General features: G+C 35.9%; 1 protein-coding gene across 22 annotated transcripts in view; it reads left to right on the top strand.

Annotated features, from left to right (window-relative positions):
• zuc (Mitochondrial cardiolipin hydrolase zuc) overlaps nucleotides 1-23,675 on the top strand; it is a 201,918-nt gene that overhangs the window by 60,425 nt on the left and 117,818 nt on the right. The window contains exon 5 of one of the 22 annotated variants that reach the window (XM_067785742.1): nucleotides 12,198-12,251. The exons of 20 other annotated variants lie outside the window; for them this stretch is intronic. The gene's annotated coding sequence lies outside the window, so the exon portion shown is untranslated. Of the gene's footprint in view, nucleotides 1-3,663; nucleotides 3,683-12,197; nucleotides 12,252-23,675 lie in introns of those variants that run through there. One more of the 22 variants, XM_067785743.1, reaches the window with a different exon arrangement.

The raw sequence follows: 23,675 nt of genomic DNA, 5'->3' as shown, positions 1-23,675 counted from the left end.
GTATTAATCAACACCTGTGTTCGCTGAAAGCACCCATTGTTAAATGATTTCATAACTTTCAATTTTGTGCCTTATGATTATTGCTACATGTAATACCCGAAATAAAAATTGTCGTTTTCTAAATACCACATATGTAAATTACTTGTTAAGATATTTTATTGTATCTTTTGGAACGGATTGGCGCTAAAGACAAGCGTGGGTGGAAGTCAGTGCACTGTACTATACAGTCGATTTGATGTTTTCGTTTTGACTTATTGGCGACAATGCGTTAAATATAATGAGAGACATGAGCGGAAATCGAAAATTACAGACGGATTACGTAGGAGGATGTGAAAATGCACAGGTGAAATATATTTGATAGCTTAATAGATGTAATACTCTTAGGAATAAGGCGATCAGTGATGGAGCGATGCCAAATACGGATTGGTTCCAAGTTGCTCTCTCAGTTGCTGCATGGTTATTACATGGAAAATTTATATCGGTTTACAAACTTAGAGGCACCATAAAAGTGTCCCACCATTGCACAGAAGGGGCTTTCAATAACATAGAAACCATCGTAATTGTTAAATCCCTCCAAAACCCGAAGGTTATCGATGTTGATAGTCCTTTGCCGGATATAGAGCCGGTACTTTCCGGTAACAAGCACCATTAAAGTACCAGCCCGATCATATCGCGAACGATTCATATGACCCCATAAAACCTTTTAGGCCATCCCGCCCCACCCACACGAAATGAGGAACTTGGGGGTCGCCAGAGCTTCGCCTGATAAATATGTGTATGATACATTCATATTTGTAACAGCATTCCCCTCGTGTAGGTGAGGTTGACAATTGGGTTGCGGAAGCTATAAAGCTTTGTATTGCGCTTATATCCCAACCATGATGCCTTGACATATTGTGCAGCCGTTCTACAGTACGTTTACAACTCCGAGCTTAGGCCTAGTGCAATTATTAGTTAATAAGCAGAGCTGCTCAAAAATTTTTATACTGAAGTGCAAATCACAATTCATATGTATACAAAATTATATGTATACTGAAACTTTTTTAAATTGAAAAAAAAAAAAAATTAATTGTTTAAAGAATTTTGATGGTCCCCTTAATTAAAAAATGTTGAGTTACAATTTTCCTCAGTGCTACAATGTTTTTGAAAAAATTTTGTGTCAATTTGTTAGTGTAAATTTGAATATCATACCGAAGTGCCTTGGCTTCATATGGAAGTGCTTGTTCTTTGCACTTTCATATGAAATTCAGGCACTTTTGCATGAACCGAATTTGTATGTGAGAGCATATGGGATTACTATAAAACGTTTTTTTTTTATATTCAAAGTGTGAATTTGTATCTGTGACTATCTTCAGGGCAAAACAAAAACAAAAATGCTATAAGTGTATAGGAGTTGAGCAGCTCTGGTTATAAGACTAGACTAGATATTCCCTTTGCATTTATTTTATTACGTCTGACGCGTAATTTAAGTTATTTCCGGTTAAAAATCGGTATCTGCTTCAAAACAAACCGATGAGCCGTGGATAACACGCGCATAACAAATTGGTAACACTTCGATAAAAAATCTAAGAAATCTATAATTTTGAATATTAGTAACACTCCGATAACTTTACGATAATAAAATGATAATGTTTTGATTATCTTTCGACAAATAATCGATAATTTTTCGATTAAAAGTTCATTCTTTTCGATAACATGTCTATAAAAAATCGATAAAAAACCAATAACTCTTCAAAAACAAACTAGTGACTCTAACTTTTCTTCTTATGCTTTACATGTAGCAAAATTTAAAGATTGCCAACTTTTGTATGTCAGATGGCGCTAGTGTCGCACGATCTGCCGTTCTCCATTAAAATACGTGCAATCTACTCATCATGCAAAAGATCTATATGAAAAAGTTGATTGTGATGCAGCCATTAAGAGCGATATAAAATGCCGACCCAGGAGCCTTTATCTACTTCTTTATTTTTTAGGTAGCAAAAATAGAAATTTAAAAAAATTGGCACAACTCGATTTCCCACAGACAGAATTATACTAAATTTCTAGTGAAAGTGAACGCAACCAACTAAAATAGTTTTGAACATTTCTTAATTTGTGTACGAACATGTGAAAGAACTTTCGAGCCAACGAAACAACAAAACTAAAAAAACTAAATGTTTTCATGTTTGTCTACAAGATAGCGACAAACTTTGTGGCTATTTCTTCGACAATTGTTGTTGCACTATAGATAATAAAAATAACACAATTTAAAATTGTTTTAAACATTAATGTTTTGTGTGAGTTCATTGACTTACACCAGCAACCAATCAGCCCCCACCTTAGAAGAAGAAAGAAAAAAGAATAATTGAAAGAATATTTACCCTTGCACCGACTGAAAGAAGTAATAATAAAACAAACAAGTAAGGAAGTCTAAGTTCGGGTGAAACCGAACATTACATACCCAGCTGTACACTTGAAATGCTGTTGTTGTTTGTTTTGTGCGCTTAATAGTGTTACAAGGCTGTACTAATACATATACATATGGTTATATTCTTCTAAATTGTTTAGTCATAAAAGGGGCGGTGCCACGCCCATTTTTTAAAATTTGAAGTTTTTCCTATTTTTTGTTATAAATCCACTTGGGATATGAAATACCATTGATATAAAGCACTTCTTTGCAAAGACATAGCTTATTTTATTCGTCTACGACCCTTTTAAAAATCTTCTATATATAAAAGTGGGCGTGGTCCTTAACCGATTTCGTATATTTTTTTTCAAAGCATTTCTTATAGTAAAGGCAACCTCTCTGCCGAATTTTGTTACGATAGGTTTAACGATTTTTGATTTACGATTCATAATATTCATTTAAACAATAGTCAAGCTCTAGGCCAAATCAAATATATAGAATTTAAACCATGGTATGCACCTGGTCGGTTCCTGAAGATTACTTCAGAATGAAGTCGAAATATCGACATAAATAAAAATTGACAAATATATGTCTACACATAATCATTTTGTGGTTTAAATTCTATATACTTGATTTGGCCTAGAGCTTGACTATTGTTTAAAAATTAGCCATGAAGGCCGATAAAACAACAACAACAATTCATAATTTTTGTAAAATTTATGTTATCACAAGTGGGCGGTGCCACGCCCATTTTAAAAATTGTTTAAAATTTTTTATCAAGAGTCTCAATATCAGTCCACACGTCAAATTTCAACATTCTAGGTGTATTATTTACTAAATAATCAGGTTTTTTGTGTTTTCCAAAATTTTATATATATAAAAAGTGGGTGTGGTTATTATCCGATTTCGCTAATTTTCAACACCAATCTATTCTAGGTCCAGATAAGCTCGTGTATCAAATTTGGTGAATATATCTCAATATTTACTCAAGTTATCGAGTTAACGGACAGACGGACGGACATGGCTTAATCAATTTTTTTTTCGATACTGATGATTTTGATATATGGAAGTCTATATCTATCTCGATTCCTTTATACCTGTACAACCAACCGTTATCCAATCAAAGCGTACAAGTACAGCTGGGTATAAAAAAATTGTCATACATCGATTTTAATCAGCGTTCTATTATTGGCTACAAATCAGTGAGCTGCAATTCTTCCACTAACGGCCCGATTCTTACAAAAACGAGTACATGGAATTTTTATGTATGTTTGTAGGTATGTCACCATGCTGCCACCGAGTATGGTTCCGCCATGGCTTTACCGAAAATGTGTCACTCGTAGATACGATGTTAACGAATAAACGGGACGATGTGTATATACATATGTGCATACATGCATACGTTTTTACATAGCTATATTGTAATATATACTGTGAAAGTACATGGAAACAAATATTTATAGCAAGAGGCAACACTTTTTTACTATTATGTTTACTTATTTGCGCTCACAATTCTTTATTTTACAGTATTGCCTTTTTCTAAACAACAGCTTTTGTGTGGTTACATCGATGTTACCACCTATTTTAGTGGGTAAACAATTATCCGGCTATTTTCGTGGGCAGAATACCAAAAGGGTACAAAAGTTACCACATGAAGAAAGTTGCCGTGGTGAAGAAAGTTGTTACCACATTAGAATCAGGCTGTAAAACACATTTACATAGTCATGCTTCGTAAAATGAATAACCGCTCATTATACTATGTTCAAACAGAAAAATAAATTGAGGAAATTTCGATTTGAATTGAGTGCTGTTCATACAACTCGATTTAGCTTACACAATAGTAATTTGATAGCTGGTTGGCTCATCTCTACAGCAAAAACATACCTTTGTTCAGACTGTCAAAATGAACACGCACATTATTAGGCAAATGAAATGGAATGAAAACATAAAACTTTGAAATTTTTGTGTGTTGTAAGAAAATGTGTTCAATGTTTTGGTTTCATTTTGAGTTTGCCATCTTCTTTTGACAATCCCTACTCCAGTGAAAAGAAAGACATAAAATCAGCTCATGAGATGAGCCAACCACATAGTTCAGCCATGCGTAACTGACGTTAAAATATACTCAATAAACACACTTTACAATGTTGCATTTGCAGTTTGAAGCAATTTATTACGCATTTTTTTTTAAATTGGCAATTTATTATTACAATTTAATTTATGACAAATTGCGTAATAAATTGCCCAAATAGTATAAATTGCCAATTTGGTGTGTGTTTGAACCTAGTATTAGCCACGAAGCAGTTTAGTACTCAATTGTATTATTGAGCAAGAAAGTCAACTGTGTTATACGAAAACACTAATTGGAATAAGTAAGACTAACAGTGCAATAAAAGAATATACATAGTCATATCAGTCTTCTGACGCTAGCAACACAACGATGTACACGAAACTAAACTGAATACAGCGCTAAAGAAAAACCGAAAAACGAAGTATAGAGTGTATATACGAAACCAACATGCTACTGGGTTAAAGCGACTATGATTTCAGTTTATACTCAACAATGTCATATATGTATGGGACATATGTAGAGATGGGAAACGGGTAAATACCCAAATGGTAAATACCCGGTAAATTGGGTATATATGGTAAAAATGGGTAAATACCCAAATATTTACCCAAAAGAAGGGTAAAAATAATCTTTTGGAAAATATGGGAAACAAACACACAAATTCAATCTAAAATGTACCCAATTTGTCCTATATTGGTGGGTAGGTATCCATTACGCTATCGGTTGAATTAGTTTTAGTCTGTAATCCAGCGTTTTTCAAAAAATTTAACCAATAATGCATGCCGTTGCAAAAATTTAAGTTTACCCAGTAAACATTATAAGTCGAAAAAAGTCGGAAAAATATCTAAATTGGAGTATTTACAGTCGGTATGTGCTCATTTGGGAGGCCGAAACCAATGTATTTCCTTCTTGCAATGGTCGTGCTATACGAGCCTATTAACTTATATCATTTGAGCCTAAATAAGAGTCCGACATAAGTCTTAAAAGGCGTTTAAACAGCTCATATTATACTCTACTGCAACTCTCCGGCGTAATTTTTAACTCTAATAAACTCTGATTATCTGACACCTATATGGCCTATTTATTAGGCATCGTCAGCGCTTATTGGGGTCATATGTAGGTCGAAACACCTGGACAGAGAGAGATTGACAGCTTTGCGGTCACATTAAAAATGTCGAGAAGCGTCCATTAGCGGAAAAACGTCGACTCTTATACAAAAAAAGAATAGCAAGGGTAACAATAATGTACAAATGTAATTTATTTTGTATTAAATTGAAAAATTGTCGTAACAAAGTTTCAAAATTTATTCCAAACTTGCTGTGGCGAACATAAAGAGTCGATAAATGATAATTTTTTCATGCTAAGTTATGAGCTTTTAGGCCGTTAAATAAAATGGAAAAATTAAATTTTCTTTTACCCTCCTACGCGTTTCGACGCTTTTCTGATTCCTACATTACCCACTTATTTTGGACTAATTTCGGATTCTTGAATTATGAGCGCCGTGAGCATGTTTGAGGGGTAGTTTTGTTTGCGTATATATGTGTACCCTATAAACATTCTCTTACAGTTCTGGAGTTCAATATGGGCCCGAAAAATATCAGCTTCAAAAATGCTATCGCCTTAGAGCCTTTTATGACTCCAATTTGCTGAAATTATGAACAAACAAAAAATATTAAAATCAGTAAACTAGGCAGCTTCGGAATAAAAACTCAGAAATTTTTCTGCGACAATTTATTCTAAATAAATAATTAATTCAACTAATACTTATTTCATTTTTATCTTATCCTCATGGGAGTTTTATCACAACAATTTTCTACCCTATGTTTTCCGTTTCGGATATATGTCAAAAATTCTTCCTAAAAGCCCTGAAGTAATGTAATTAAAAGACTCAAAATTAGCAGTATATGACGCCAATAAGGCTCATATATGATATCGGAAGGAGGCCTGTATAAGACTTATGTTAGAGGCAAAACATGAGCATATAACATTCGCTTCAGGCTCCTAAATGAGTTCATAATGAGTGCAAACGATCCAAAGTTTGGACTCCTTTCAGACTAATTGTTGACTCCAAGTGTTTGCTGGGTTGTTTGTTTAAAATCAAAACGAAATTTTTTTAATTTCAAATGACGTATAAATTTAATTGCTGAATTGTAATTCCAAGCAGCCTCGATTCAAATGATTTTTAAATACCCAAAAAAAGATACAAAAAAGGAATATTCCGGGTATTTTCCTGGTATTTACCCATAAAAATGGTAAATACCCGGTAGAATCCCAACTCTAGACATATGTGTTGTGGGACACTCGTATGTATTTTCTATTTTATGTGCTAGTCACTCATAGTATTTTTCTGTACTTGACTAAGTACACATTTAGACACAATTTTTTGTCTCATGACTAAGTGCACTAATTTTATTAGTACTCAAAGCAGATCTCTGCTACAAATACAAAGTTTCTTCTGTTCAAATAGTCGTCGCACTGCAACGTAACGTCACACGCCTCCTTGTAAAACCAGCTACTTTGCTAAGGTCTGGTCTCTCGCCCATGTTAATTTCGTTTGTTAGCCGGGCGACAGTTTTAGGTTGATGATAATTAATTAGAAAAAAATTTAGTATGTTTGATGATAAACTAAGAAGTAAAGACGAGGGGGAAAAGCGTTAATAAAAATGACAAGCAGTGTGTGCGTTCATCTCTTAAGAAGGAAAATTGGAAATGGAAAATTACTGAAGTTATTCTTGTTCAAACCAAATTTGATGTGTGACATACCAACGCCAAGTTTGACTCTCAGTGGGCAGCGAGTCTTTTTCAATCACACAAATTTATTTAAATTGCCTTCAATTTCGGTAAAAGTATTTTGTGATTTAGTTCTCAGAGGGAGTTGTTGCTGTTGTAGTAGCAAGAATTATACCAACTTGAGGTAGTATGAATAATCACAGCAGGGTAGAAGGGACAGGTATGTAGTTGAAGTAGTAATTGAAGGAGTTATAACTATGAATGAGTTATACTGTGAAGGATTCAGCATCACTTGGAGAGAGAATGCCGTTAGTTTAGGTGATCTCGGATTTGACAACTTTGGCCAGGAAAGTATTGACCTTTTGATTAGGTTTGCTCGCAAACCAAATAGAGGGATCTCTCGAGAACACATTTTTTGATCTAGACGCCTTCGTGGCAGGCCCTCTCGTAGTTTTAGGAGCCGAAGGGCTCTGGTGGAACCTTTCGTGCGACAACAATCAAGAGATGCCTGCTTTCAGGTCACAATCCAATAGATAGGAAGGTGTCTTAGATGCCAAAGCTAGGAAGGCTTCGGTTGCTTGCACTTTCTTAGAGGACTAATCGGCAAAAGCTATAGCCTTCCATCAAGTATCGTTCGCGAGGAAGAAACGACACAGCGAACACCACTAAACGACATTAATTAGTATCGTAATATGAACTATAGATACTCAAGCTTTCCAACTTCGGGCACTTCAGCATTCCTAACGAATTCGACTTTTTTTCCAGGCAGGACAGAGGAAATGCCATCTTCACTACTTTCATTCCCTCGAAAGAGCAACGGGAGAGAAGTCATTACAGGCAGTTCAATGCTGAATTTGTAGTCGACAAAAAATACTAGTGAGTCCTATGGCAGAAACACTTCTAGGTTTAAGAAATAGCTCAGTTGCACACTTGTTTGGTCCGCCACGTGGCATCAATCAAGTTACGAGTAAGGCAGACATTGAGCTACTTGGGATATTTTAAGATCTCGCTTAGCTGCCTAGGGACCAGTGCAGAAGCAGAGAGGAAAGGACCAAAATTCAAAGTCTCTACTGGCAGCCACGTTCAATTGGCAAGTGCCTGCTCTGGCTTAGAGATGAGCATTATAGTTCGCAGGTATATCCTTATGTCCTGACACCCAGATAATTTTTTCTTTAAGTAGTCCGATGCCACTGGTAGGGAAACCAAGCAATCCCTGACAGATCCGGATCTCACGGTTGTGGAGCTAAGCGCTTTGAAAGCCATCTGACTCCTTGTTAAATAGGCAGATAGCATCCCATCCACCGCATCCGTAATAGCGACGACCTTCGCCGAGAAGACACTGCTGCCTAAATTTTTGTCTCACCCCGAGCTCCTGCCCGAATATTCCAAGATTAATCCAACGGCTTTTAAACCAGTGAGACAGCACCAGCGGTACTCTTTCAATTGAGTGTGATCTAAATTTAGAGTTCTCGTACCTCCTCATGAACACAACCAACTTGGTATTACTTTATAAACACACCTCATTGTATTTATAAATTTTACCCTGACGAGGATTGCCATGTCATGAGCAAAGGCTACTACTTGGCAGCCCTCACTTTCTAGATCCTCAAGCACTCAGGAGTATGCTAATGAATTCTACCATTCGTCGTTTAGACTCTTAGAGCATTGGACTCTCATTGTTGTCAAGAAAGGCCGTTTGTATAGATCTGCCCTAACAAAAGGCTCGAAGACGCCGGGAGCTTGTCCATTTATACAAGCGGGAGCGTATGCTGTAAAACAGTGACAGTGGATACTCTAACGAGATCATCGTCACTTCTGTGCTTTTTTCTTTTAATGCTCTGACTTCGATCATCGGATACACAGCGGAACAGTTGGCAGCCAAACTTGAACCAATAGCGGTTAAATCTGAGCAATATGTATTTAAAAAAATCAGTCAAAGATAGCTACACAGGTGCCTACAAACGTAAAAATGTCAGATGAAAGCACTGCGAGTTCTGCGCTAGTTCGGAACTAGTTTTGCTGCAGGGTTTGTTATGATTTCGTTTAAACTCACTCCCTGACTTTTCTTCTTGATATCTCATTTATTCATATTTGAGCTCAGTTAAGCGAAACTCGCTTGACTTACTCACTTACTTTATGAATGGTATTAAAGCTATTAGTTGTTGACGGTTTTAGTTGCATGACGTCGATGACATTTGTATGTTTGACTTCTTAAAATTATTTTGACAACTTTTTCTTCTAAGTTTAACTATGCAACTGTGCTCCGATTCAGAGCAATTATTATTATTATTTTTTCAGAGAAAATGCCCACTTAGCGCAAGTGAATGGAGATGTGACATGCGCGTGCCTTGCGTTTGATGGCAAGGCGAAATTAATTCATTGCTGTCTTACTGAAGTATTTTTTTGGTAACACATTTGTGAATATGTAGAATAACGTTGCAACTGTAAAAGATACATAGAAAGTAAATACAAACATATGTTGGTACATAGTTTATTCTGTCGAAAGTCATCTGCTTTATTAACCCTTCAATTTCGGTCATCCAATTTAAAATATATACTGCAATAATAATGGTTTTACTGTCATATTTAAATAAATGCTTTTCAAATTTAAAAATTTATTTGCTGATAAGGATTAAACAATATTTTGACTTGTAATATATTTAAAACATTTCGCCCTTCATCATTATTTAGCAAACTTTTTTTCCGACTCAGAAAAGCATCTGCAAGACTGAAGAAATTTTCCTGATAAGCTTTTGATGGCAGATATCAGGACGGACAAGGCAGCGGCTGTTTCGATTAAACCTCTTAAATCTCTTCAAGGCCTTTTCTCCCGAGACAGGGATTTGAACCCGCTTTTCTGCGATGACCGATTCGTTGACAAACAGACTCGACCTACATGTATGCAAAGCATGCAGAAAGCAATTGAGAAAAAAGTATGGCCGAGTCTGTTTGTCAAACCAATCACACTTCAGAAAGAAAGAACCTTGAACAGATTTACAAGGTATAATCGAAACGACTGTTGTCTTGTGCGTTCTTTAGTCGCGTTTTTTTTTCAATTTATTCCAAATTATTCAATAGAGGGCATATTATGTAACCGCAACGAGTCGCATTTTCTCGCATGAACCGTGAATTCGTATGATATAAGAGCATTCATTCACCTCAGTCAGTGAAAGTAAACCAGATTGCCTTTGTGAAATTTTTAGTTTTATATACTGGTGAATGTGAAAGCCAGTGACTGCGGCGCACAATTGCACGGTATCACACATAATCTGGCCATAAAATTAAAATCATCAATTGGTTTAAAAAATCTGTCATACATACATACGCTTAGCAGCAGCAAGCAACAGTCATAGCAAGTTATTGTGCTTCTAAGTCTTTTTCCTACTATAAAACCAACACCCTGGATTCGAATTGCGCTTCAATCCTCATAGACACTGTAGTATACGTCTCAAAGCCCTACTACTACTGTCGTTCCGTCTTGCCTCCTGCATCGCACACACTAAATAGCGGCGAAGTTAGCATTTCACTGGGTCGTTAACCAGCCAATCAACTGTACTTTTTCCTGCAAGAGTCCGGGAATTTCAGATACAATCCATATTACCGACTTAGCACTCACAGTGTTCTCCAAGCGAAGATCTGTCCCATGATAGAGAACCGCTTTAAGACAGCGCAGTCTCAGAGACGAATGCTACGATCTTTGCTGACAAGCAAGTTGCTTTAAAGGCAGCAGTTGTTCTCTGCCATAGGACCGGCAGACTGAATTTGGTTCGGTATTTGAAACCGAGGAACTTTCAAAACAACCCAATTAACTGCAATTTAAATGATATTCGTTCGCTCAATCACATTCAAGCCGAATTCATGTCAAAAAATAAAGGGAATCCAAAATTTTTGTTCAAGTTCAATATCACAGCCTTCAACCCCTTTCAACTGTGCGATGCTAAAATTCTGACTTTGACAAGAATATCGCATTGCAGGATCAACACGCAAATGAAACTCACAATACATTAAATATTACATTTTTATACCTTTCATGAACATGAAATGGTATATTAATTTCGTCACTAATCCATCCCAAAATTGTAAGTCCTTAAAGGAAAATAGATAGACCCACCATTAAGTATACCGAAATAATCAGGATGAAGAGCTGAGTTGATTTATCCATGTCCGTCTGTCTGTTTGTATGCAAACTAGTCCCTCAATTTTTGAGATATCTTGATAAAATTTGGTGAGCGTGTGTATTTGGGTGTCCGATTAGACATTTGTCGGAACCGGCCGGATCGGACCACTATAGCATATATCCTCCATACAACCGATTTTTCAGAAAAAGAGGATTTTTGTCATATCTTCCTCAATTTATCAAATTGAAGCTTCAAACATCACCATATGCTTTCGTATATTGCAAATATTGTTGTCTGAAAAAATGGATGAGATCGGTCGTATATATAGTATACATATATCCCCCACAACGAATGTTCAGATAAGAAACTTTTCGTAATTACTGCCCTATTTTAAGAGCTAGAGGCTTCAAATTTCAACGAATGCTTACGTATATAGCATATATTGTTGTCTGAAAAAATCATAAAAATCGGTGGTATATATAGTATATATATATAGTATATATATAAATATATTTTCGCAATTTCAGCCCCATTTTAACAGCTAGAAGCTTCAAATTTCCCCAAATGCTTACGTATATAGCATATATTGTTGTCTGAAAAAATCATAGAGATCGGTGGTATATATATTATACATATATCCCATATAAACTGTAATTTTTGCCCTTTTTTTACGGCTAGAAGCTTCAAATTTCAACAAATTTCATCAAATAGTTACGTTTACGTCATATATTGTTGAAATACGTGATTCGTAGTCATAGTTTTTACATGCAGACCACAAAAAACCTGAAACTTTGCATCCTCACATAAAGTACCTACCTATTTTTTATTTTATATTTATCTTAAAAATCGTTTAGGTATGTACATCTGTTCACTATATATTTCTTATCTTATACAGCCGGTCATTTGGAGATTATGGGATAAGATTATTATTCAGCCCCATTCATGAAAGGTATGAAGTCCCGTCCTTACTTGTTTATTTCAGTTTTCTCATTTTTTTTTCTCACTATTAGCTATTTAAGCCGCGTTGCAGTCGTAAGCACAACACCACTGCTACTTAGTACATTGCCATTAATAATTGAATTTTATCTTCTGTCGAATCATCCAAGCAGCCAACAACTAAAGAGGCATTCGTAATTGAAGAAATATTATGCAGCTGACACTCCTTATATAAATATCATTGGAATTTTCCAATTCATCCATTTGAATATATGGCTTCTGTGAAAGTATTCATACGAACCATATTAACTTAATTGTTTGGTAAAATATAGTACACATATCTGCGTGTTGATGCATTTAAACACCCGCATAGAAAGTGAAAAACTTCCAAGGAGTTACTTATATAAATTAAGGGTTGTTGATTTCATTTAAGAGAAATATCTTCATTTACGCTCTGTACGCGAATGATTGATTTTTAAATGATCATATCCTATGAAGTGAAATGTTTGCTGTTACGTACTGAAACGAAGTAGAGTTACCACCGTTGGCGTTTTTGTCCCAATAGAGAGGAAGTTTAAAACCCCTGAGAGTAAGAGTTTTATGGTATTTTTTTCTTCTTTCACGAGGAGGTGTGATTTAACTCTATGTTGCGATGATTAATTTAATAAAACCGGAAGCGCACTACGTGAACTTGATAACCACATAAATGTTCTAGGTAACCCACGGACGCAAAAGGTTTAAAAAAGCACGCCTTAAGGAGTCATAAAACACTCTTGTTTTGAAGCGTTTCCCTTAGGAATCATTTCGGTTCGGACCACTAAATAAAAAAAAAAATCATTCAACGCGGCCGTAATGACTCCGTTCCAATTTTGGAACATTTTATGAAACTTTGTAAGTAACATCATTTTTACCAGGTCGTTTATCACTTGGTGAGATAGAGTTTAAAGTTTAACTTTTTAGCACGTGTAGGTCGAGTTTTTAAATGCTTGAAGCTTTTCATTGTTTGTTTCTAGAGCTTAAAAAGCCTAAGATACTCAGGACTTGCAATAGCGGTCCTTCCTGAACACTGCGCTTCTGCTCCATTCTGAGCACGAAAGGTCCTCATATTTAAAATTGTCTGGCTTGTAACTGTTGATATTTATGACTTCACTTATAATACTTAGGGCCATATTATGTATTACGTCGTGTCACTTTGCGTTGTTGTTGTTGTAGCGATAAGGTTGCTCCCCGAGGGCTTTGGGGAGTGTTATAGATGTAATGGTCCTTTGCCGGATACAGATCCGGTACGCTCCGGTACCACAGCACCATTAAGGTGCTAGCCCTACCATCACGGGAACGATTTATGTGGCCAAATTAAACCTTCAGGCCATCCCCTCACTCCCCACCCCCAAGTTCCATGAGCAGCTTGGGGTCGCCAGAGCCTCGTCTGTTAGTGAAACAGGATTCGCCGCGGATAGGTGAGGTTGACAATTGGGTTTGGAGAAGCTATATATTGCGCTGGCAACCTGAAGGGTTGCGCTACACAGCCCCTTGTCACTTTGCGTCGCAGTCACTGGTATTCACATTTACCACTGTATAATATTGTGGCAAATGTTGACATCACTAAGCTGTTAGTAAATAATTACGCAACAACAATTACATGAAGCAGCCACTCTTATATACATGTTCACGTTAAACCTAGCAACACTTATGTAGAAGGCGACGAAGAGATATCTCACACACACACACACATGTATTCATCAGCCGAAGTAGCTACACATACACACGCATATGGCTATAAACTACAAATATACACGTATACCGCTGGTAACCAAGAATGAGCTACAAGAGTTCTAGAAGGTGAAACGTCTAGACCTTTGGAGACATATGCGGACGAAGCAACGGAGAATATAAAAGCAGCGCAGGCAGTAGGATTTAAACACGCAATTAGTTGTGAAATATAAGTGTTATTGTGAAGTACTCTCAAAGTAGTCAAATAAAGACCATTTTGCATTACTGAATATTGGAGTAGTATATTCGACAATTTAGCGATTCAAACGTTAGGTTTGGAATGAGCAGAATTTCGCTAAATTCGTTACAATATCAACATTTTTTCAAAGGTTATCAGATTTACTGTCACTGAGGTGAATGAATGCTATTAAATCATACGACTGCTGGTTCACATGAGAAAATATGACTCTTTTTTTGGGTTTTGAGGAGTGTTTTGGTGAAAAAATTTATTTTTTCGCCAATTTTTTTTAAGGGTTTCTTGGCCTTAGTTCTATAGGTGGACCCCATTTAGGGATACCGCCATAAAGGTGGACCAGGGCTGACTCTAGAATTTGTTTGTACGATATGGGTACCAAATGAAAGGTGTTAATGGCCTTAGATCTATAGGTGGACGCCTTTTCGAGATATCGCCATAAAGGTGGACCAGGGGTGACTCTAGAATGCTTTTGTACAATATGAGTATCAAACGAAAGGTGTTAATGAGTATTTTAAAATGGAGTGGGCCTTAGTTCAATGGGTGGACGCCTTTTCGAGATATCGCCATAAAGGTGGACCAGGGGTGACTCTAGAATGCGTTTGTACAATATGAGTACCAAACACTGCCGAGGAGCGACCCCACTTGGAAAAATTTTCTTCTAACTGAAAAACCTTATTTCTAAAATTTTGATGTTGCTTTGCCCGGGGTGTGAACCCAGGGCATACGGTGTGGTAGGCGGAGCACGCTACCATTACACCACGGTTGCCGTGGTGAAGAAACCTTTAAAAAAATGGCGAAACAAATTTTTTTCACCAAAACACTCTTCAAAACCCAAAAAGATATTTTTTTTTAAAAACTGTTATCGCCAAAGTTTTTAGCGAACAATTTTGAGTCGGACAGGGTATACATGAAAATTTTAAAATCAAATGAAAATTTTTTAAGTAGGTCATGAAAAAAACCTTAAAAATCAAAGAAAAAAAGTCAAAAAACTCAAATTTTGCAGACTCGAAAATTATTTTTTTGGGTGGAACTTTTTTTTCCTGAACCCAAAACCTATCGAAATATCGATGGCGCGATATAGGTGAATAATCGACCCATCTATATGAAAAATGTCATTGTGCCGCGGGCTTCAGTCGATCAGATTTAGCTTGTACTTCAAGCGATAAACATCTCATATGGGAATTCTATGCTCAATGTGTATAAACACATACTACGACAAAAAAGTGTGTACTCGAATTTTCTGAAGCTTTATTTAAGCCTTCGCGAACTCTTTTCAAACTCCATTTTGATCCTTTTCGGAGCATATATTTACAAGGTATCCTGATACCTTTCGCTTTAGCCGATCATCTAACAAACGACACACGGTTAGAAATTTGAAACTTATTTGGACAATAAATTTAAAATCGTAAAATTGAGCAATCGGGGAAATAATAACATATGATTCCTGAGGTCAATTGAACTGGTGAATACGAACCTACTATTAGGACGCATCTTAAAATATGTAAAACTTGATTAAACTATAAAGATTTCGTGGCTCAAAACTAGTTCCAAATTCTCTTCAGTAATTTCAGTTACGTTTTCACGAGGTTTTCGCCACATAACGATGAGCACTTATGCTGTTAAAAGCTACCACATACGTATATACATACATACACTCAGGGCCGTAGAGAGAAAATCCGGGCCCGTGACTAAACAATTTACGGGCCCCCTATAAAAATCCACTAATACATTTGATTAACTTGAATTATGACGTCTCAATCATGAATCATTATTGATGGATTACATCAAATAAAAAATGTTGCCACATCAACTAAATGATTTTTGCACTAAGAACTGACAATAAAATTAACACAGAATATTTACTATTTATACTATTTTATTCTAACGTAGAAATAAAATTCTCTTTTAACAGCCATATATTGTTTCAAATAATCTTTTCTAGTTATTTGGTAACATTTTAATACATTTCTGATAAATTTAATGATGATTATAAATTTTCATTATTCAATATAGAAAGTTCGGATATCAAAAAGTGGATTTACTTGCTTTTTTCGCTGCAAAATTTTTATAATAATATCAAAATTTAACTCTCTTGCCATAACGGATTCAACACAAAGCGTGGCAAGTCCTGAAACTCGCTCTTGAGATGAACACGATCTATGTAAGTTTTTGATTCTTGAAAGGACGCTGAAGGAACGTTCTGCACTAGCTACAGTGACAGGTATAGTGCAAAAGATACGTAAAGCAACACAAATGTTGGGGAAAATCGTATACGGATACACCGGCCACGGTGGTGTGGTGGTAGCGTGTTCCGCCTACCACACCGTATGCCCTGGGTTCACACCCCGGGCAAAGCAACATCAAACTTTTACAAATAAGGTTTTTCAATTACAAGATAATTTTTCTAAGCGGATGTATTTCTGCCATGAAAAGCTCTCTCCGAAAACTCATCTGCCGTTCGGAGTCGGCATAAAATATGTAGGTCCCGTCCGATCAATTTGTAGGGAAAATCAAGAGGAGCACGACGCAAATTGGAGAGAAGCTCGGCCTTAGATATCTTCGGAGGTTATCGCGCCTTACATTTATTTTTATTTATTTAGATGGCATTTAGCAATTCCAATGGTGACAGACCTTTATCAAAATTTGCTTCGTAAATGTGTTTCAAGTGAATTATTTTGCATTCTAAGCTGTGAGAAATGTCCGACTTGTATTTTTCGACAAATTTTGCTGTGCTCGCCCGAACCATAGTTTCATCCATATCTTCAAATTGCCACAAAAAGGAAAACGTCTCGCCCAAATTTCTCATAGCTGCAAATCGTTCAGTAATGCCAGTGATTACCGAATCAACGATACCCAGGAATGTATCGTTTTTGAAAATCAGACTCTGAATCATCCGTAATCATCTCATTTAAATTATCTTCAGAATGTCTTTTGGGTTTTCTCTTTCGAATATCCGGAAGCTTTGGAGAGATGTTCAATTGAATAGCAACTGTTTTGCATTCGTTTAAAATTGTTTCCCATTGGTTCCTGATCAACTTCAAATCAGCTAATAAGGCATATAGATGTCGGACCTCAACATCTATGGTGGCGTCTCTAGCTTGGAGGGCCACGTTTCTTTCATTAATGGTAGTCAGTATTTTGAACCAAGTTGAGATCAGCGATTTTCTGACCAGTTTTTTGGTTACAATTCACGAAAGCCAAAAACCGTTCTTGAATTGTAAAATTTGTGGCTTTCGAATTGAAATGGAGTTAGCGAAAAAAATAAACGTAGGTAACGTGACTAGCATCAGGCATAGCATCAACGATAACAGCAAAATACTTGGGTTTCTTGCCCAAAAAATGTCCATCGCTTCGTTCACCAAGATATATACCTTCGCCTTTGAAAGCTTGACCTCTTTCACCCAAAAATAATATAGTGCCCAAAATTCTATATAAAATTTCTTTCCACTTTTGGGTTTCAGTGATTAGCTGTTCATTGATAAGTGTATCAATTGTAGCCTCCTTTTGAATTAGATTTTGTAAAGATCGCCATTGAATATAACATTTAATGTGATCTTGATTATTTTCGTGTGATGGCAGTTTATAGTATAGCTTCTTCCATACCTAGAATTTCGATTATCCGTACAACAAATTTGAGGGCGATTTAAAGTATTGGTGCTTAACAGAAGACATGGTAGGCAATAAAAAGCATTGCTACTGGCACTCCACACTAACCAGTCACGCTCCACTTTTTTCTCCTTTTGGCAAGATTCTGTTTAACAACGAGGTAGGAAATGCCTCGTCATGACAATCACGTGGAAAAATAACAGGACGCTTTTGATGACCTCGACGAAATATTATGTTGACTTCTTCAGATCGAAAAAACTCATTATTCACGGTACCGATACCGAATTCGTTTAAATAATCTGGACTTTGATACAGAGTTGGTGGTATTGTTGGAAGACTTTTTGAAGATGAACCTTCATTTTTGTTTGATTATTTTCTTGTCTCCTCATGCCCAGGAAAAAAATCATTATCCATTAACGTTGCTTTTGAAATTCGGCTTAAAATTTGTACGTGGAACAACTAAAGACTCTCCTGAATTAAAAAAAAAATGTCTTAGTACCTCTAAATCGCGGGCGCCCTAAGAAACCCCGGGCCCTGGGGGAATCCCCCATTCATCAGTTGTGAACCAACCGTTAAACGAGCGTGTTCGTTTTTAATTCGTGCATTGCATAATGCAGAATTTCAAAGGATTTTTCATACATGTGCGCACAAGCGAGTGACGGTTATGCTTGCTTAATGGTTCGTTTGCTACTAATTCATTTGGCCTTATTTTGCTCTTAATTTTCAGAGAACACTATTTTCGTTGCTACGTTGCAAACATGTTTCCGTCAATTAAAATGTCAAAATGAAATAACTACCCTTAAATTATAAGAGAGAAGGGACTTCCTAAATTATTTTTTGCACTTCGTCATAATATTAAGAGGAAACATTTTATTCATAACCAACACTTTAAAATGTAAAAGAACCACCAGACAGCCGAATAAATGCATTGAACAAATGTAGCAAAAAATATTTCTGCTCATTAATTTGACGTAAAATTCCAACCTTTGAGTGAATCGCAACTATACAACGGTGCGTTCCGAAAGTTATCACTCAACGATTGCTCAACATTTGTGTTTCCTGAAAGCGCCCATTCTGTCAGCCAACGCTGATATATGTGATTCAAGTAAATGCAACGCAACCCAGTACCCGATGTACAATTGGTAATACAAAAAAATTCCCTACTAACCTTTTGCTGAGTTTTATATGTACTTATACTTTAATATCAATGACAAGTTAGCCTAATAATTTTTTTTCTTTTCTTAATAGTGTTAAAACCTAGAAACTTTTCAGTATTACACAAGTTCCCATAATACCTAACCCACCTTATGAAAATCGATCTATCTATCATTATCTAGACTACAATCAGTATAAAAAAAAAAACAGAAAACATATCTCCACACAAATGCATAAGCGTGGCACCTTTAAATTTTATGATCTGATAAAAATAACATTTTATCGCCTAGTTTTATTGCAATGTGCATACATAATTTTAATGCAATTCCAACAAATTTTTAACACAGTGTAAATTTTTTCATAAGAATACTTTTTACTTTGAAAATATGTCTTTATTATTATAGAAATTAACTAAAATTTAAAACGCATTAATATCTTACAACTGTCAAAATGTATGCCACGGTCCATGGCTCTTTGAAGTTGTTGTTGTTGTAGCAGTGCTTCGCCCCATCCAATAGGTGCGACCACTCACTAATTTCCATCAATGTCCTCGAGGAAACTTGTAGTTTCAACAGCCTTGTACCAGAGAGAGAAGGGTGTTAGAGGCGTTGGCTTAGTTCTGCTGCTGGAATTAGCTTCTCCAGCATTATGTTAAAGAATTTACTATTATGTGATCAATGTTATCGAATGTCTGTTGTTTAAAGAACAACAAACCCGATTTGTGGATATATAAGTTATAAGTTCGGAACAGTTCTAAAATCTTTAGGCGAATTTGTGAGCCTTTAGATGCTTGACAGATTTGCTTTATAATAAAATTTGTAGCTCGATTTCTATTCATTATTTGAATGAGTTTTCCATGACCAGAGCTTTGTCTCTTCATCGTCTTGAAATTATTTAATTTAAGCTTAAGACGTGAAAATAGGTCGGGTCTTTGGCATGTGTAAAAATCCAAAGCCGTGCAAATGTTTTAACAGACTTTCCCCCTTCAACTCATGGAAGAATTAGTATTTATGCATAAAAATAGGTTAAATACTTATTTATTGCTACAATGAAAGTCTACATACAAAAAGTTCTTTAAATATTCTCCCTTGCATGCTGAAAGTTTAAATGAATATTTATTATGTACAGGTGGTATAAAACTTTAACAAATGAACATATTTCTAAATATTAATACATATTTATGTATACATATATACAAATTTATACTCCCTTCTTGTGTGATTAAAATTTCTCGATAATTCTTTTATATCTTTATTCAAATATGAAGGCTTAATTAATGAACCATTGTGGATTGCGAATTTTTAACCCAAACAAACAAGATTCCACTTAGTTCTTAGTTAATATAAACACTCATACGAGTTTTTGCTTGGTATGCGGGCAAGTTTGTGATTATATACTTAAGTGCATATATGTACGAGAGGATAAAGTTTTATTATTTGATATATGTACATACATACATATGTATGTATGTAGTATCATTTGTATACTCAGCTGAGCAGAGCCCACAGTATATATTAATTTTGTTCGCATAGCGGTACTCTGTAACAGCATTAACTAATCGAGATAGATATAGACTTCTATATATCAAAATGATCTGGGGAAAAAAGAAATTCATTTAGTCTGTCCGTCCGTCCTTCCGTGTGTCCGTAAATACGATAACTTGAATAAAGTTTGAGATATCTTCATGAAATTTGGTATATACGTTCCTGGGCACTCATCTCAGATCGCTATTTAAAATGAACGAAATGGGACTATAACCACGCTCACTTTTTCGATATCGAAAATTTCAAAAAAGAGAAAAACTGCGATAATTCATTACCAAGGACGGATAAAGCGATGAAACTTGGTTGGTGACGCAGAATGGCAAATTAGTAAAATTTTGGACAATGGGCGTGGCACCGCCCACTATTAAAATAAGGTAATTTAAAAGTCTTGCAATTGTAATTGGACAGGTGAGTATGTAATATTCGGTTACACCCGAACTTAGCCTTCCTTACTTGTTAATGCTGATGTCGTCTCACACTAAGCACATAAAAAAATAACCTCTTCCGAAGTTTAAGTGAAAGAAAAACTCAGGGTTACAAATAAGGCTACATTAATTAAATATTTACAATTGACCATATCAAGATGAATTAAGCAATACAAATTCTTCTGCATTTTTATATAACAGCTATTTCGCCGGTGCACAGTGTTTCCTGTAGAACAAGCTAGCTGGACAAAAACAAAGTTCTTATTCCAAGAAAAGTGTAATGAGAAATGAAAGAAAACAAACAAGATAACGGGATTTTTGCTTTTTTTTGATATTTTTGCTCATATATATTGAGTAATTGAAGTAAGAAAGCAGGAGTGGAGTGGCCGTAAAATGCATTGATTAATTTGCAAAATTCTTGTTGAATATTAAGCTTCATATTTCTTTTAAGTGAATACTTTTATATAATTTTTTTGATGGATTCTAAGCACGAAGGTAAGTAAAATTTTTTAATAGTAATTCTTTCGCAATTAGAGTATTTTCAATATATTTAACATTCCGTTATTAAGAAGAAAAGGTATTTTTTCTCTATAATTTTAACTTTAGGGACAAAAAAGTTACATACATCCGCGGACATCCGGGCTTAATTTTACATATGTTATAGTCGCAAGTATTCTCAAATAGTCGAAAGAAAAAACCATTGCGAATTCTTTGCACATCCATTTTCTAATATTTTTTTGTAGATTTAGTGATCTACAAACGGCAAAACCAATTCCCAGGTACAGGGAACAAACACGTAGCCATAAAACACACAAAAATAAACGCGCAAGGTCAACAAGAGCACACCAAAAAGCAAAAAGGCGAAGATCACTGACTTCAACCTGCCACAACCTACCGCACCAGTCACCAAGGCATAAAAACAGGTACATACAAAGCAATCCTAATGCAGGTATAACCACACAGGAACGCTACACAAAACAACCCCAATTGGTAGCATCTACGCCAATACCTGAATATAATATAAATACTGCACAACTGATAACAAATCAGAACGATCAACGACACTTAAGATGGCAGCACAACAATCATCAACTATTCACCCTGTCGGAAAATCAAAAACACAAAGCAGTTTAGTTATAACCGTACCAAGAACGGAGTTTTTTGACATTTGGGTTCAACATTCGAAGGAAACCAGATATAAAGAATTATTGATTTTCTTTGTACTTAAGTACGATTTAAGCGAAGCAGCCGAGTATTCGATAAAAAGTTTAAGCTTACAAATATCGGCATATTCGTCGAAGCTGGATCAAAAGTGGAACACTTCTGGAAGACATAAGGAGCTTTCGGGTCCAGACTTCACATTTACAATAACGGTGGATTCAAAGTTGCCATCAGACCAACCAACCACTTCTTCAGGTAACCCCGGCCCCGGAAGACGAAAGGACTTTGTTAGCTACAGTGAAAAAACCAAACGGCTTCGAGTGGATGACCTCTTGCAATCTAGAAGTCCTGGTGAGTTACTTTATGCGGCAGAAGTATCAACGCGTATGTCCGCAGGAAACCACTCAAATATCCGGCAAAAAGATGACAGGCATACTACGTAGATAGCAAGTCGACGACTCATGGGTACAAAACGACTCGGAAGTGGAGCCTCAAGGCAGGCCATAAGGTTTATCCATCATTTTACAGTCTAAGAAAAGCTAAGGCAGAATGCTATCCAAATGAAATTGATGTGGGTGAAACACGTTGGGAAATTAAAGTCCAGCCCGTATTAGATAAAACTGTTGAGCGTTTAGTTTTAGCAAATCAAGAAGTTTTTGTTAGTTTATTACCTACAAACTTGACGTATACTTTAATCAGCAAGTGGGGTTGCGATGGAAGCTCTGGCCATACCACATATAAGCAAAAGTTTACATGCAGTTCTGACACTGATGAGTTTTTCTTTATATTTTCTTTCGTTCCTCTTCAATTACAGGATGAAAAAGGTAACATTGTTTGGCAGAATCCTCGACCTTCTGCTACCATGTATTGTCGTCCAATTAAATTTATTTTTTCTAAAGAAACAAAAGATTTTATTGTTTTTGAAACGAAAAGTTTTAGAGGAGATAAATGTTGTTGCCAACAAAGCACATGCTCGAAGAATACGAAGTTTCCGTAAATCACAATATACTTCTAACAATGATTGACGGAAAAGTTTGCAATGCTTTGACTGAAACTTCTTCTGCACAAAAGTGTTATATTTGTGGTGCCACTCCAAAAGATATGAATAATGAGTTACGGGACTTTACGCCTAACCGAGATAATCTTGGTTTTGGTTGTTCTACTCTCCATGCACGGATAAGATGTTTTGAATGCTTGCTTCACATAAGTTATCGCCTCGAAGTAAAAAAATGGCAGCTTAGGAATGAGGTAGATACAGAGAGTGTAAAGCTACGTTCCAACGAAATCCAGAATAAATTTAAAAGTGTACTTGGATTGATAGTAGATAAACCAAAACTAGGTTTCGGCAATACCAATGACGGCAACACTGCTCGTAGGTTTTTCGAAAATTCTGAGGCTAGTGCTGAGATTACGGGATTGGTCGCGTGAAGCCACGAATAGAGATCTTATGAATATGTTGCTTATAACTTCGGATCCTTTAGTTAACAGTTTTAGGGAGATACCTAAGAAAAAATTTAAAAGTCTGACTTCAGAAGTCTTAAACTTACTGTCCCCGATAATGTTGAGGAGTCAATAAATAC

Source organism: Eurosta solidaginis, chromosome 4 (assembly GCF_040869045.1).
Source record: "Eurosta solidaginis isolate ZX-2024a chromosome 4, ASM4086904v1, whole genome shotgun sequence".
NCBI classification, from domain to species: domain Eukaryota; kingdom Metazoa; phylum Arthropoda; class Insecta; order Diptera; family Tephritidae; genus Eurosta; species Eurosta solidaginis.
Note: the sequence above shows the minus strand (reverse complement) of the source record. Positions and strands in the feature narration are given on the sequence as shown.